This window comes from Barbus barbus, assembly GCF_936440315.1.
Source record: "Barbus barbus genome assembly, chromosome: 5".
NCBI lineage: Eukaryota > Metazoa > Chordata > Actinopteri > Cypriniformes > Cyprinidae > Barbus > Barbus barbus.
The window spans coordinates 17,408,044-17,424,303 of NC_136733.1; the positions used below are offsets into that span (position 1 = coordinate 17,408,044).

General features: G+C 38.5%; 1 protein-coding gene across 1 annotated transcript in view; it reads left to right on the top strand.

Moving 5' to 3' along the window:
* The window catches only part of LOC306869178 (active breakpoint cluster region-related protein-like), a 186,076-nt gene that overhangs the window by 60,171 nt on the left and 109,645 nt on the right, over positions 1-16,260 (top strand). The window lies entirely within an intron of this gene.

Below are 16,260 nucleotides of genomic sequence, written 5' to 3' on the forward strand. Positions count from 1 at the left end.
ATGGTGGTGTGTTCTTAATGACAGCTTTCCTAAAAAATATATATCCTATTCCTAAAATAAGAAATATCCCAATATATCGCCTTGCTAACAGTATCGCAATGTATCGCAATATATTGTATCGCAACCCCTGTATCGTGATACGTATCGTATCGCTAGATTCTTGCCAATACACAGCCCTAATCTCAAATCACTCTTACCCTTTCAAACATTACATTGATGACATGTTTACATCAGCGCTATTCAAATCATAGCAGACAACCACGTTTCAGGAATTGAAACACATTTACATGATCTAGAGATATACAATTTTTGGAACATGCACTAAATGTTTCGGGGGTGGTAGGATTTTTTTATATTTTTGAAAGTCTCACCAAGACTGCTTATATTTGATAAAAAAAAAACAGCAAAACAGTATTATTGTGAAATTTTATTACAGTGTAAAGTAACAGTTTATCTGTTTTAATCTTTTTAAAACTGTGCTTTATTTCTGTTAGGGCAAAGCTGAATTTTCAGCATCATTACGCCAGTCTTCCGTGTCACATGACCTTTCTTCTTGTAATTATCAGTGTTAATGTGCTGCTTAATATTTTAAAAGATTATTAAATTAATAGAAATTTCAATAAGACAGCATTTATTTGAAAAGCAAATCTTTTGTAAAATTCTATGTATTTTTACTATCAGTTTTGATCAATTTACTTTTGTTCTTTCAAAAAATAAACTTTTGGATAGTTGTGTATATAAGCTCAATTCTCTCAACCAGCCCGAAACATTATTAATACTCAGCCATCCTTATTATTGAGCCCTGATCCAGTGGAAAGACAAAACGAGTAAGAATGAATGGAGATATTGAAAGAAAGTGAATGTAGTGATGATGTGTGAGAGTGAAAGAGATGAATACACTGTGGAAAATAGATGTGTCTGTTCTGCTAAACAGCTTCTGGCTCCTCAGATGAGATGCTTCCATTGAGAGGGATTCCAATTTAACGCTGTGATGGTGAGACTGATTGGAATTTTCTCTCCCACACAAGGTTTGTGTGTTTTGGCCACTGGCACTGATTGTTCTTGATGCAGTGTTTGTATCGATTACTAAAGTCGTAAATGAATTAATATTTGTGCTCTGCATGTTCTGAGGTTTGTGTGTGTGTGTGTGTGTGTGTTATGGTCTCATCTTTACAGAAAAGAACAGATGGCAAAACTGTCTGTCACCACCCCACTTTTTCCTCTCAACCCCTCCTCATTTTGTTCGTCTTATAGGCAAGCATCACTGTTACTGTTTTTCATGCTGTAGACACTGGGCAGACCGTTTTACCAACTTTTATTTTCTGTAACCATAAGAATATAACACGCATACACTTAAATCATCTTGCAGAGTTTTGTTTTGCTGGGAAGAGATGTGCTGTTACCTTTTAAGTGACTGGTTTTGAGATTTTCATCTTGTGGAAAATGTAAAGATCTAGTTTTGTATCATCTTTACACTGTGATTGCTTATCTTTTTCACATCATCCCTCTCTTCTCTTCATCTCCTCCTTATTCTTTTCCTAATGACGTCCCTGAAGAGACTGTGATCCCCCTCGTGCCCTCAATAACCCTCACCAGATGAGACTCTCTGACATACACACACACACTGATATTAGTCTTGCCTCTATTTCCACTGGGTTAAAAATCTAGAAATGCAGAAAGCCAGCGAGCCAGAGAGAGTTGCAAAAAATTATGTAATTCTCCTGAACCGTTGCACAAAATACTCACCGGAATGGCTAATATTGTGCACAACCCATTGTGCTTTGTAACAGATGTGCAGATCCAACAGTTAAGTAAAGAGATTTAGATAAAGGGATTTAAGTGATTAAAGCTGCAGTCCTTAACTTTTTTTGGTTGAAAATGATCTGAAATCAATAAATGAGCAAGTACATAACCAGTGTTCAAAACTATCGCCTTACTTTAGCCCGATTCACAACGGTTAGCTTATAATAATGTTTTCTAATTTGAGTGGTACGGGTAGGTTTTCGCGGGAAATTTGAGCATGGCACTGCGTCATTATGTCACGTCTGTAAACATTATGAAGTTGTCCCGGCTAGTAGGCTATCGCATGTGAGGATCCTGCAGGTGGCAGATCGTTTATAGCCTTTTCTCACAGCAGCTAGAATAATTAATTTATCATTTTGATGGGGGATCGTAATCCAGAAAGGATTATGTGTTTATGAAACACATGTGAATGAAATTAAATTAGATTCAAATACAGATAGCCTGGGATTACACAAGATTGGTATTTTAAAGACAACCAGTTCGAAGGGAGCATAGTTTGCTTTTTGGGTAAAAATCATTTCTTAATATGAAATTCGAATGGTATGACAATTAGATATTAGACAGAAATTGAAATCTACACGCTAATACACACTATACTCATAGTCATGCAATGCTGATTTTTTTAACATTGATAATTTGAGAATAAAGTGTAACAATAATAATAATTTGCACGGTTTGATGTGCTAACCGATCTTTAGATGAAATCACCTTTTGTAGCGCGATTTATGGTAATGCTTTTTTCCTCAGTTGGGCAGAACAAACATGGCAGACTTGTTACTTACTTGTTGAGATGGCAGTATACGGTGAAAATTCTTATTTGGGTCATATTTCCACACCGGTGCGGTGACTGACAGCTACACATTCACCTCAAAACATTAGATTCATCCGCACTGGTGCCGTGCCAGAGTACAGACCACGCAAGCAAGATAATTCCGCACACAGCTGCAATTCCAGGTTTTCAAACAGAGATGGCGACAAAGAGGCCAAATTTATGGACTGTAGCTTTAATAATAAATATTTAACCTGATGGAAGAATACTTAATCTGCAACAACTTTGTAAACTTTTATAAAGATATGTTTGTCCATTCATTTTTAAATGCATCATTATGCAAAAACATGAGGAGAGTTCTCTCCATAAATAGTACACTGATCTACCGGTTGTGGGCACTTCTTTTCTTTTCCAGTATGGGAAAATATAGTTGACAGTCCAGTTTATGGTGACAGGATGCATGCAACTATGCGTCAAAACTGTCCTTTAAAGATGCAAATATGTTTTAAAACTTGCCCAATCTTCCACCACATACTCATAAGCATGTCCATTTTTCACAAAAAGAGTATATACCTTAAGGGCATAGTATAAGTATGTGAATGGGGATGAAAGAAAACAGCAAACAAAACAAAATAAAACAGTAAAATTAAACCAAACAAAAGAGTAAAACAAAATTTAGCGAAACAAAACTGAAAAATAAAACACAAAACAAAATTACAAAATGAAACAAAACAAGAAAATAAAAGAAAAAACAAAACAGAATTCAAAACAAAACGAGAATAAAAACAAAAACAAAAAAACAAATAAAAAGGTACTTTAAAAGACACTTTTTGACCAAAAACCTACTCTTCTGCTAAACACTCAATATTATATATATATAATTTTTTTAGCTGAATTGGGATGAAACAAAAAGGCAAAGAAAACAAAATAAAACAATAATAATACAAAATTCAAAATAAAACAAAAATTATTTTATTTAAAAATACAATCAAGTAAATCAAACATTCAATGAGACATGAATACTAACCAATTAAACCTCAGCAGCTCGGAGAGCTTGTGAATAATTTTTTCTCTTGGCTCATGCTGGGATCAGTGTGGAGAGGCAAAAGTGTGATCTCAGATCCCCTCTGAATTGTGTTTTGGGCTTTACAGCAGTGGGACTAAGCATCACTCTGGACTCAGCAAATTAGATTACAGCCGTTCTTCAAACACAGCAGAGTCCTGCTGCTGAGATCCATTTATTTGGTGCTCTGTTTAACACATGCACACATAATAGAAACAGCAGCAGCCCAACACTGTGTTGGAGGTTGTCTAATACCTTACATTTAATTGCATTCACTAAAATCAATTTCCTATGAAATTACATTTAAGTTGGCCACTTAAACATGGGCGATGTGCGTGTGTATCTGCTGCTCATCAATCATCTTGTCAGATTGGAGTTGACTGGGTGGGATGTACGTGTGAACCAGACATGCATCCCCTCAGTCTCTCCATTACAGCGGAGAAATGAGCCACCGCTTAACATCAGCCCTCAGAGGAAACAGGAAACACTTACTTATATTAAAAACGGATGTGTGCCAGTTATTATGTTAAAATACATCTTAATCTGAAATAAGATGGCGCCGCTGTGTTCGGACGCCGTGCGGGTCGCTCCACTGAGACTTTGCTTAAACCTACTTTTTTCCCTACTTTTACTTTCTCTTTTTACACATTTCACGTCGGCACTGATCACCTACAACATAGAAACACTTTTGGACATTGGAAACCGCTACACCAACCTGCTTCAGGACACTTTATCCACGAATCCTGCGTGGCCTCTGGAGATTCTTCGGAACACGGAGACGAACAATAACCCCCCGAGGCGACGGACCAAGAAACACCGCGGGAAGCGCGCTGGAATTCGAGTCAGACTCAGGAAAAGGGCTCACAGTCCTCCTCTTCCAAGCATTCTCCTTGCTAATGTCCAATCCTTGGAGAATAAGATGGACGATCTTAGAGCCAGGATTAGTTTCCAACGGGACATAAGGGACTGCAACATCCTTTGTTTGTCAGAAACGTGGCTTTCGTCCTCGGTCCCGGACACTGCTGTAATGCCGAGTGATAACTTCTCTGTCTTTCGGACGGACAGAACAGCAGAGGCCGGTAAATCCAGGGGTGGAGGAGTATGTTTCATGATCAACAAGAAATGGTGTGATCCCAGGAATATCTCCATTCAGTCGCGTTCCTGCTCGCCTCATCTGGAACATCTTTCCATTATTTGCCGCCCATTTTATCTGCCCCGGGAGTTCTCATCGATCATTGTTACTGCTGTGTACATTCCACCACAGGCGGACACCGGCTTGGCTTTGTCTAAGCTTCACGATGTGCTCAGCGGCTACATCAACAAACATCCTGACGCTGCCTTTATCATCGCGGGGGACTTTAACAAAGCCAACCTCAAGCAGGTCATGCCGAACTTTTATCAACATGTATCCTGTCCAACTAGAGGACCAAACACACTGGATCATTGCTACACTCAATTCAAGGATGCCTACAAAGCCCGCTCACTACCGGCTTTTGGCAAATCGGACCATGCCACAATTTTTCTAACACCGGGATACAAACAAAGGCTCGTTCAGGAACCTCCGGTGCAGAGAGTAGTGACGCGCTGGTCCTCCCACTCAGAGGCTATGCTGCAGGCGGTGCTTGATGACGTCGACTGGGACATGTTCCGGGCGAGTTCTTCTGACGTCAGCGAGTTCACGGATGTAGCATTAAGCTTCGTAAACGCGCTAACCGAGCAAGCTACAGAAACAATAACGATAAGGACATTCTCCAATCAGAAACCGTGGGTGGACAGATCAATCCGTGCCGCGGTTAACACACGCACTGCCGCTTACAATGAGGCTCTTCTGTCTGGGAATACGAGCGAGTACAAAGCATCGTGCTATGCTCTCCGACGCGCAGTAAGAGCCGCTAAACACAGATACAGAGAGAGAATTGAGTCTCATTTCCAGCTCAACGACTCTCGACGGATGTGGCAGGGACTGAGGACCATCTGTGACTTCGGAAACAAATCCTCCGCGGAGGTGAGAGCAGATCCGTTGCTGGCCGACGAGTTAAACATCTTCTACAGCCGCTTCGATGGCAACGGCGGCGGCGCGTCAGGAAGCAGCAGGCAGAGCAGCGATGATCCTGTAATCACCGTGTCGGAGGATGAGGTTCGGAGGGCGTTAAAGAGAGTGAACGTCAGGAAAGCAGCCGGTCCTGATGGGATAACCGGCCGTGTTCTGAGGTCCTGCGCCGATCAGCTCGCTGGTTTGTTCACTTCCATTTTTAATGAGTCCCTTGCTACCTCCGTGGTTCCCACCTCATTCAAAAAATCCATCATTATCCCTGTGCCAAAGAACAATAAACCCTCTTGCCTGAATGACTATCGCCCAGTTGCCCTCACATCTATAGTCATGAAGGTTTTTGAGAGACTTGTAAAGAGCCACATCTGCTCCTCCATCCCTGATACTTTGGACCCTCTTCAGTTTGCCTATCGCCCAAATAGATCCACGGACGATGCCATTTCTCACGTTCTCCACTCTTCCCTCACACACTTGGACAGCAACAATGGGAATTATGTAAGGCTGCTATTCATTGACTATAGCTCAGCTTTCAACACTATAGTCCCCATCAAGCTGGCATCTAAACTCACTGACCTCGGCCTAAACTCCTCACTCTGTGACTGGATTCAAGACTTCCTCACCGGCAGACCTCAAGTGGTGAAAGTTGGCCAGTTCACCTCAAACTCCATCACTCTGAACATAGGAGCCCCACAGGGCTGTGTCCTGAGTCCCCTGCTCTACTCTCTCTACACGCATGACTGCGTGTCCTCTCACAGCTCCACATCCATTGTTAAATTCGCTGATGATACTGTGGTTCTGGGCCTCATCTCCAACAACGATGAGACCGCATACTTGGATGAGGTAGAGAGACTCACATCATGGTGCCAGGACAACTGTCTCTCTATGAATGTGAGCAAAACTAAAGAGCTGATCATGGACTTTAGGAAGAGACAGCAGCAGCCCTACTCTCCTCTCAGGATCAGTGGGACCCCTGTGGAGAGGGTGAGTAGCTTCAAGTACCTCGGCGTAAACATCTCCGAGAACCTGACTTGGACTACACACATCCAATCACAGGTTAAGAAAGCCAGGCAAAGACTGTACCATCTGCGACAGCTGAGGAAATTCAGGGTCTCACCAGCAATCCTGAAAACTTTCTATTCGGGGACCATAGAAAGTGTATTGACTCAGTGCATCTCAGTGTGGTATGGAAACAGCTCCAATCAGGACTGCAAAGCTCTACAGAGAGTTGTGCGCTTAGCTGAGCGCATCTCAGGGTCTGCTCTCCCCTCTCTGCAGGACATCTACCTCAAACGCTGCAAAAGTAGAGCTGTTAAAATCTTCAAGGACTCTAATCACCCTGGTAACCGTCTATTCACTTTGCTTCCATCTGGTAAGCGCTTCCGTAGCCTGATGGCAAAAACTGAGAGACTTAGGAGGAGCTTCTTCCCCCAGGCCATCAGGCTCCTAAACTCTAAACTCTAACTCTGTGTCATAATATCACTTGACTCCATGTAATATCACCATATCAACAAGTTATTCATAATTTTTTCTCCATGTAAATATCATATATCAATAAGCTATTCATAATTTTTCTCTACCTCATATTGCTGCTATTCAAATACCCTGTACAACTTTTTGCACATTATTTTTTGCACATTCCTCTCATTACTATTTGTCAACAACATACTGACCTGCACATTTATATTTATATTTTTTATCCTATCTTATCTTATTTTATCTTATCTTTTATTTTATGTTTGTACTTCTTCTTAATATTTGTATACTTTATAATTGCACTGTCCTTGGAGCGGACCTGACCTACATTTCACTGCTGGTTATACTCTGTATAATTGTGTATGTGACAAATAAAACTCTTGAATCTTGAATCTTGAATCGGCAGAGATCTTTCTTTCTCAGTCTTTTCACTACAGTATCTGTCAAAATCGTCATCCTTATTAAATATAGTACATTCTAAATTTCTAAAAAAAAAATCTCAGGTGCAGATACTTGTCTCTTTCCCTTCCTCCAGAAGACATTTAGCACTTATTCCTACTTATTACATAAGCCAATCAACTTCCTGTCATAATGTCTGTCTTCACCAGCAGATATGTTGCAGATGAGTGGTCAAAAGGATTGAATTCATCAGACCAGACTCTACAATGGATAGTCTTTTGGTATATTTATTGTCTAATGAAGGCGTGATTTGTGTTGTGTTGCTAGAAAGTAAGGATCTTGGGAAAAGGGATGTAACATTGTTTGGGAGTAGGTGTAACCTCATTACATTTTTATACAGCAATAAGATTTTGATTCGTCATTAATATTTTTGGTCTGTTTTTGTAGCAAAGGAAGACTGTAGATTTAAATGTGTATACACTGCTCAAAAGTATTTTTTAAACTATTGCTTTTAAATAGCAAGGATGCATTAAATTGATATTTTTAATGCAAGGATGCATTAAATTTATATTTTTTTATCATAGTTTCTGTTCTGAACTTTCTATCAAATTTATCCTGAAAACATGATTTCCACAAAAAAAATAAAATAAATAAAATTACGCAGCTGTTTTCAACACTGTTTTGATTTCTGAAGGAACACGTGACACTGAAGACTGTAGTAATGATGCTGAAAATTCAGCTTTGCCATCACGGGAATAAATTACATTTAAAATTGTATTAAACAATATTTGATTACTGTTTCTAATCAAATAAACGCAGCCTTGGTGTGCATAAGAGTCTTCTTTCAAAAACATAAAAAAATGTTACAGACACCAAACTTTTAACAATGTCTGCTAAAATGATTTACCGTCAAGAGGACATTAATATATTCATATATTAGACTCAAAAAGAACAGACATGTACTAAAAAGGTGCAAAATTCTATGATTTTATGGGGTCTGAAACATTAGCAATGCTAAAACACAACCATAACCATTTACTGGTTTACCATATGAGATTTTATGGAAAATTCTTCAACTGTGCAATCATTTCTTCTCATCTTCCATTATCATACAACGTTTACACTGCTTTTATTCTGAAGCTGTTCAGATTTGATCAAAGTGAACTTGTCTTTTGCTACTAAATCTGAATCATAAAAAAAGCATAGTCATGGAATAAAAAAAAACATGATAAACTGTGAAAAAACTAATGTGATACTGATTTTTGGTTAAACTGCCCAGCAGTAACAGCATGTATGAATTTAATCAGGCTTATTTTCCTCTTAGTGGCTGTGTGTATTATCCAGGGATGACTAGATACCTGTTGATGAATGATTCCTGCTGGGATCAATTCTATATTAGGTGCATGCATTCTTATTCAGCCCAGGTTTGTCTGGAGACAGACTTTTGATTGCTGGCCTAGAGTCTGGTGCACACTTTCCACTTACACTGGAAGTAAATCTAAAATCGATGTTACCGCAATAATAGACCGTGGTGCAACAAAGTGGTGTCTGATCTGGAATGATAACATAGCAGTCTCCGTGAATATTGTAACAGTAAACAACAGCAAACTAGTTAGGACAATGTGTGTAGACCTTCCATCAGAAAGGAATACGTTCTGGCTTCTTGATTGCCATTTTAGTGTGCAGTACGCATCAGACATTGTGTGAATGATCCGTGGGTAGACTGTAGGTGTGCCATCTGACGCTAAATCTAATTTTGTCCCGTCTTTGCTTATAGTAATGGTTAACTTATATGTTAAGGAACAAAAAGCATGTACATCAAAAATATGTTTAGTATTATAAGGCTATTATAAGAAACTATTTTTAGACACCAACATACTATGACCTATTTAAATACATATTTTGAAAATGTAGTATCTTTTTCTTCCATAATTAATCCATGATAGGAGGTTTATTGACTCTCCATACTGGCTGACAGCAGTTTGATGTGTATGTCAGTGTGACATGCTTCTGGTGTTTCCACTGTATGTCCATTATAGTTGGTACCTTTAAACTCACTCACATGCCTATAAATGGAGCATTGTTTCATATTCATTGAAGAATCACAAGAAACAAGCTGTTGATTGACAGTGACCATCAGGAGAGATCCGTGTGCCTTTTGTGTGTTGTTGGGAGCTGACGTGGAAATACCACAGTGTGTATAAGTATAGTGACATCATCAAAACTTCTACCCATGTCATCACGAAGCACTGATGTAACATCATGACTCATTACCATTACATGTTATGGAAAAGTTGTGCCAACTCTGTCCTTTATACTTTACAATTAAGTTCAATTCATTAACATTAGTTAACACATTAGGAATCATAAACTATTACGGCATTTTTCAAGCTACTTAATGTTGCTTTCTGTATTTACTAATCATTATTTTAACACAAAACAACAGTAAGACTTTTTCAACCTTCATTCATTAAAGAATAATGAAAAAAGTATGACAGTTTACACAAAAATAATAAGCAGCACAACTGTTTTCGAATCAATATATTAGAATAATTTCTGAAGGATCCTGTGACACTGAAGCCTGGAGTAATGATGCTGAAAATTCAGCTTTGCCATCACAAGACTAAATGACATTTTAAAATAGATTAAAATAGAAAATGATTATTTTGTAGAATTTTCATATACTTTTACACAATATTGCTTGCATAGAAGTGCTTGTGTTCCTGTTTCTGTTTACACAAAAACGTTTATCCATTTGAATGCAGTCGACCGTGGCGCTCAGGCAGGTCATGTGATTAATGACACAGGTTTAATGTGTCCTCTTGAGTGTTTTGCTTCATATTACAGTCTGTGAGTTATGGATCACATTCTCTAGAAACTTTCTGGCATTTTTGTGAGCCCAGAGTGCTGGGTGTTAAATCATAAGTGTGGCAGATTTAAATGTCCTCAGGGTCAATATGACTGCTGGAACTTTCTTCCATGCAGTCGCTCTGAGTTTGATTTGAGATGAAATACTGAAATTTTAAGGGGATATTTGCAGTCTCGTTTACCATTCCTCTCTCTTTGTTTTATCAGTGATATACCCTTGATTTTACATAATTTTTCATTTAATATTCTGTCTGTACATTGATTAAACTACTTCACTACCTCATATATGATTGCAGTTAAATTTATATTGACAACATACAGTAATTTAAACTTAATAAAAATAAAACTGTCATATTTTAAATAGGAACTCTTGATTTTTTACAAAGATGTTAAAAAACATTACTAAAAATGTTGTAAACATTTCATATTTGGTCTAAAATACGTGTTCTTTCAAAATCATTTTGATTTTGACCAACAGGCTTATAAGGCCTTCATAATGAGTTACTATACATTGGATGTATAATGCATGGCCTTTTCGGTTTATTGCTTTAATAGCAGATTATTTTGTGAGGTCTCTGAAAGGGAACATGGTGTGACAGTAAGCAGATGTGCGTGTTTCCTTTCATTCATATTATGAAAGGCTCAGACAGTAATCAGTGTTGATGTGGCGTGTTTTAACAGGGCTGTGTGGTGGTAAGACCGCTCTTTCATACAGCACAGGACAAAGACCGGACTGTTGACCTTTCCGACCGGCCACTATTATGGAAAGCAGGACAGTAAACAACTATTACAAGCCTTTTACCATTTACGCCCGAACACTTCTCCTTTTTCTGCAGGAAAATGGCTTGAAATCAAATTTTACAGTTTCGCTTTAGCCACTCAAGAAACAGGATGTGCACTCATCATTTCCAAGACATTATAGATGTTACCTAGAGGAAGTCTGTAGATTTGTTTTGTAGCACCTTTTATGTGCATTTAGTGGACAAGTGAAATAAACTGACAACCTTCACATTTGTCTCTAACTCCGTGGCTCAACTAGTGTTAGAAAGGAAATTAAAATCAAAATATCAATGGGGAACTAATGACAGTATAGTATACTGTAAATAATGTGATGTGTGTTTTTCTCAACTCTATATGACTACTAGCAAAGACTTGACAATAAGGACTCGGATGTCAAGCATGATTTGATGCAAAAGATACCCAAAGCGCACACACAGAAAGCTGCTTGCCAGACAGTGTGCAATTAGCAAATTCAGTTCTTTTTCATGTCTTTATCATGTGCTTGAATGGACAAATACACACAAAATTGTCAAAAGGCCACCTGTATCCTCGGTCGGCTATGTCTTAAGTGAAGGTAATGCATTACCTTATAATAATATATATTTGATCTGTGCATTTGGTCTTAAAGTGACAGCAGCCTGTCTGTGTCATTAAAGGTGACATATCATGAAATTCTGGCTTTTTTTGTGCTGAAATGATGTAATCGGGTCCCAGGTGCATCCATCAACCCAGGAAACATGAAAAAGAACAACCCTGCAAATGGTATTTTTTGGTATGCCTTTCTCTGCAAGGTTGTGAAAAACGAGCCGCTCAGATTTCTCTCCCTCTGTGACGTAGAAAGGGGAACTTTACATTATTACATTGATATCATCCTTAGGGCAGTAGTGGCCTAATGGATAGAGAGTTGGACTTGTAACCACTCTCTCTCTCGTGGGTTCGAGTCTCAGGTCCGGCAGGGATTGAGGGTGGGGCGAGTGAATAACCAACACTCTCCACCCTCAATACCACGACTGAGGTGAGACCCTTGAGCAAGGCACCGAACCCCCAACTGCTCCCCGGGCGCCGTAGCATTGGCTGCCCACTGCTCCGGGTGTGTGTTCACTACTGTGTGTACACTTGGATGGGTTAAATGCAGAGCACAAATTCAGAGTATGGGTCACCATACTTGGCCACACACCACTCCCCCCCACCCCAATCTGCACGTTTCCACCCACGGTGCTGCCATTGTGTTTTTGCAAGCAACAACTGTGTACCAGTTCTAACGCCATAGCGAAAGTTTTTCTGTAACTCTATATATAGTTGATTTTAACACAAACTTGAGTGTATGTAAGTTAGCTAGTAGTTTTTGTTGTGCTATCAAAATTGGAATAGAGAATTGTGAAATTTTCCTGGTTCTATTAAAAATACAAGAATACATGGGTTAAATATAACAACAACAGTCTACGTGGCAAATAATAACAACTGTCTAAAAGAAATGTGTTCCTGTCTATTCTGTCTGTTGGACTATGAAGCATTTTTCATATACAGCTCAGCCTTTTGTTTACCTTGAATTGTATTTCCATATATTTGAATAAAACGTTTTCAAAGGTTCCTATTTGTTACATCCCCCCCATGTGTGCGTGTGTGTGCGTGTGTGTGTGTGTTGTTCCTCTAATAACATGTCTTTTTGGTGCTGTTTGCTGTGAACCTTGTAAAGTTTAGGATAGCATTCACATGGCTTTCTTCTTTGAGGCTGCATGCTTCCTGCGATCCATCATTTCACCCCACAGTAAGACAGAAAAAATGTGTGTGTGTGTACAGTGCTGTGCTTTTTTTCTTAACATGTCTAAATATGGGCAGTTGCATCTATTTGACTCCATCTAATCAGAGTAAAGACTTAATTTACTTTAAAAGACTGAATATCCCATGTTGTTTAGCTTAAATGCTTGAACTGTTTGCCCCCACACTATGTGGGATCTTTGTTAATCTCTTTAAAACATCTCTTATACCATCAGATTTACATTGGATTTTTCTTCTCTGTGGCTCCGTAGCTAAAGAAACCAGTTGCTAAAATCCCATAATGCATTCAGCATATGTACGCAGAGCCACATGTGACTACAGTCTCTCTCCCCTAAAGCTGCACTTCAGGTTTGCTGATGTACCAATTGATTTTTCTTCCCATGTACGCCTTCTAAACGCATTAAACGGGCATCAAGGCCAAACAGGGGCGGTGTGTTGTGTGTGTGCTGCTTCATGAGGGTTATATGTTTTTGAAAGAAGGAAGAGTAGATTTATTCTTTACACTACACATACACTACACATTTATACACAGTGTGATATGAAGCATGATTTGCATATGAAGACTGCATTTAGTACTGTACTGAACCAGTTTTGACAACTTTTCTGCTGGTACAGTAGGTAGTCAACCAGAATGCCTATTACCGCCGTGCTTACCGCCACGGCAGATACAAATAGAAATCATCACCAGGCGCAAAGTGACGGTTGACACCGTTTGTGTAATAAAGTGGAAATATGATGTTTTTACTTGTGAATGAAGATAAATAATAATCTAAAAGACTTAGCCTATAGTTTAATAACAATAAATAATATAGCATTATAACATTAAATATCAGCTAATTATGCATCATATAGGCTAAATGCTTAATGTTTCAGCTGTTTGACTACTGTTTGAGTGAAATATTACAGTGACGGCAGTGATTATGAATTTGAATTCTCATGTTTAAGCTAAACATTTCTTGTGAGTTGATATCTTTTTTTCTGCTTGTCATGTGTGGGGCTCAGAGAATTGGCGTGCTGTAAGAAAAAAAAAGTTAATTAATTATGAAGTTAATTCATAAGCATTCATTCATGATTGCGCTTTGATTCCTATTTTAGAACGACTTTAAAAGAAATTGTTGTTGCTTAGTTACAATGGCAAATTTAGTTAAGTTTTATTATATCAAAAATGCCATGACACACAAACTATTTTCTGAAGAGTTAATTCTGCTGTTTTATATATAGGCTATATATATTATGCCATTATGTAGACTAATGAGAACAAAGGGGGAAAAAACTGCTTAATTATCATAAAAATAATTTCACAATGTAAATTTAATTAAAATGTCAATGGTCTAAAAAAATAAGTTTCATTTAATATTAAAATATAATTCAATACGGTTTACTTATTTTCTATTGCTTAACTGGTAAAGCCTGTTTCTAGCAACAGCAAGGCTATGGGTTCAATTCCCAGTATCTCTGAAATACAATTATAAAATGTAAGCATATATGGGAGTATCTAAATATGGATTGTAGCTAATAAAATATGAAAGTGAGCATGATGGCAGACGTATTGGGGTTGTGAATTCACATCAGAAGAAGACGAGTGTGACCTGCAGCAGCAGAGAATGAAGGAGTGATTGGCTCTGGTCAGTGCAGGTCGTTTTGACCTGTGTGAATGTGCTGTAGGCAAAGCGGATATGAGAGCCTGTTGACCCACATTCAACCCATTGTGCTGTTCAGCAGTTAAAGGGCACAGTTATTTCCTGTGCTGTCTTATGACTAGCCTCTTTATCGAACACTATTACTTTCTCCTAATGTAAACATGCTCACATACAAAGACCAGTTGGAAGATCTAACTAAATCTTTGTTTTGTAGTAGATGAAAAGTGAGTTGAAATAAATCAAACATTATTTTTTTTGGTGCCTTATTGTATTTGCGTTATGTCTTTGAGTACTAAGTGGCAGACAGTGTCACTTTGATGTGACACACAATGTGTTTTCAAGGGGAAAGGAACACGGCATTGTAACCAAGTTGAGTTACAATTGGTCTGGGGTGCATTTCCCGAACAACGTCATAACTCACTGATTAACCACCTTAGTACGATGCATTGTTTTGGAAACGAACTAGCTCACGACTGTTTCCCGAACACGTTCCCATCTGCGTCCTTAGAACCACATTGGTCCAGCAACATAGGACCATTGGTAATGACGTCACACGCATGTGGTGGAGGAATAACTTCTGCTATTTAACTGATTAGAGATCTCTAAGATGCTGAACATGGCACCTACTGACTAATTTACAATTTTTTGTTCCCTGTCATTTTGCTTTATTTGTTGTTTGATTCATCGCGAGTTCCCTCTTACGTCATACTCCGGTGATTACAAAAATACATAATTAAAATGCATTTTATATTTAGATAGAATGGAATATACAGATAGTACTGCATGTTAGCTTGCTTCTTGTGCCCAAGAGCATATTTATTTAAGCCCATATATCTTACAAACAAGAAACTATGCTTCTGACCACAGGTCGAGAGCTGTAGTTCCAACCACGTAAGTTTGTGACGCTGATTGCGAACGTTTCTTTTGAACTATGGTTTCGGGAAACACCGAATCGTTGTTGAAACTATGTTGGTAACAACGGAACTTGCGACCATAGTTGGCTAATGATGCTTTTGAGAAACGCACCCCTGTTCCTGTGCTGGTTATCAATGGTCGTCACGGTAACAACCATGGTGACAGACGGGCTGGCCCCGCCCCTCGGGGTTGGGTTGTCAAGCAGATCTTTTGTTTATGTGCCAGTCTCTGGCCATGTGGGAGTGTGTGTCTTGACATAAACACACTGCATTTTCTATTTTAATGAAGACACATCTCCTGTGAATCCTGCCGAACTCATAAACACTTTAACAGGAGATATTTGCTCCTCTTTGTGCTCTTAAAATTCTGTTTAATGGGATTATTCTGGGTTCTTTTCGATGTGATTTCTGTGAAATGCTGTCATGTATCACAAAAAAACAAAATTAAAAAGTTGGACACACTTTAAAAGCCTGGTCAGCAAGTTTGAAGTAGTTTTAAAAGCTTGAAGGTTTGCAGTCTAGACAGATACAGTAGATGGTTTTTAGCATAACGTAGCTAACATGTTTGACGTGTCTATTTATCACTTTACTAACATGTTTCTAGAATATTTTAGCCTTTTGTTAGGTGTTGTTGGCATTATTAGAATGGACCTGGCATATTTTAATATGTAGTTAGCATGTTTTAGCATGAAGTTTGCATATATCATGTTGCTAACATGTTT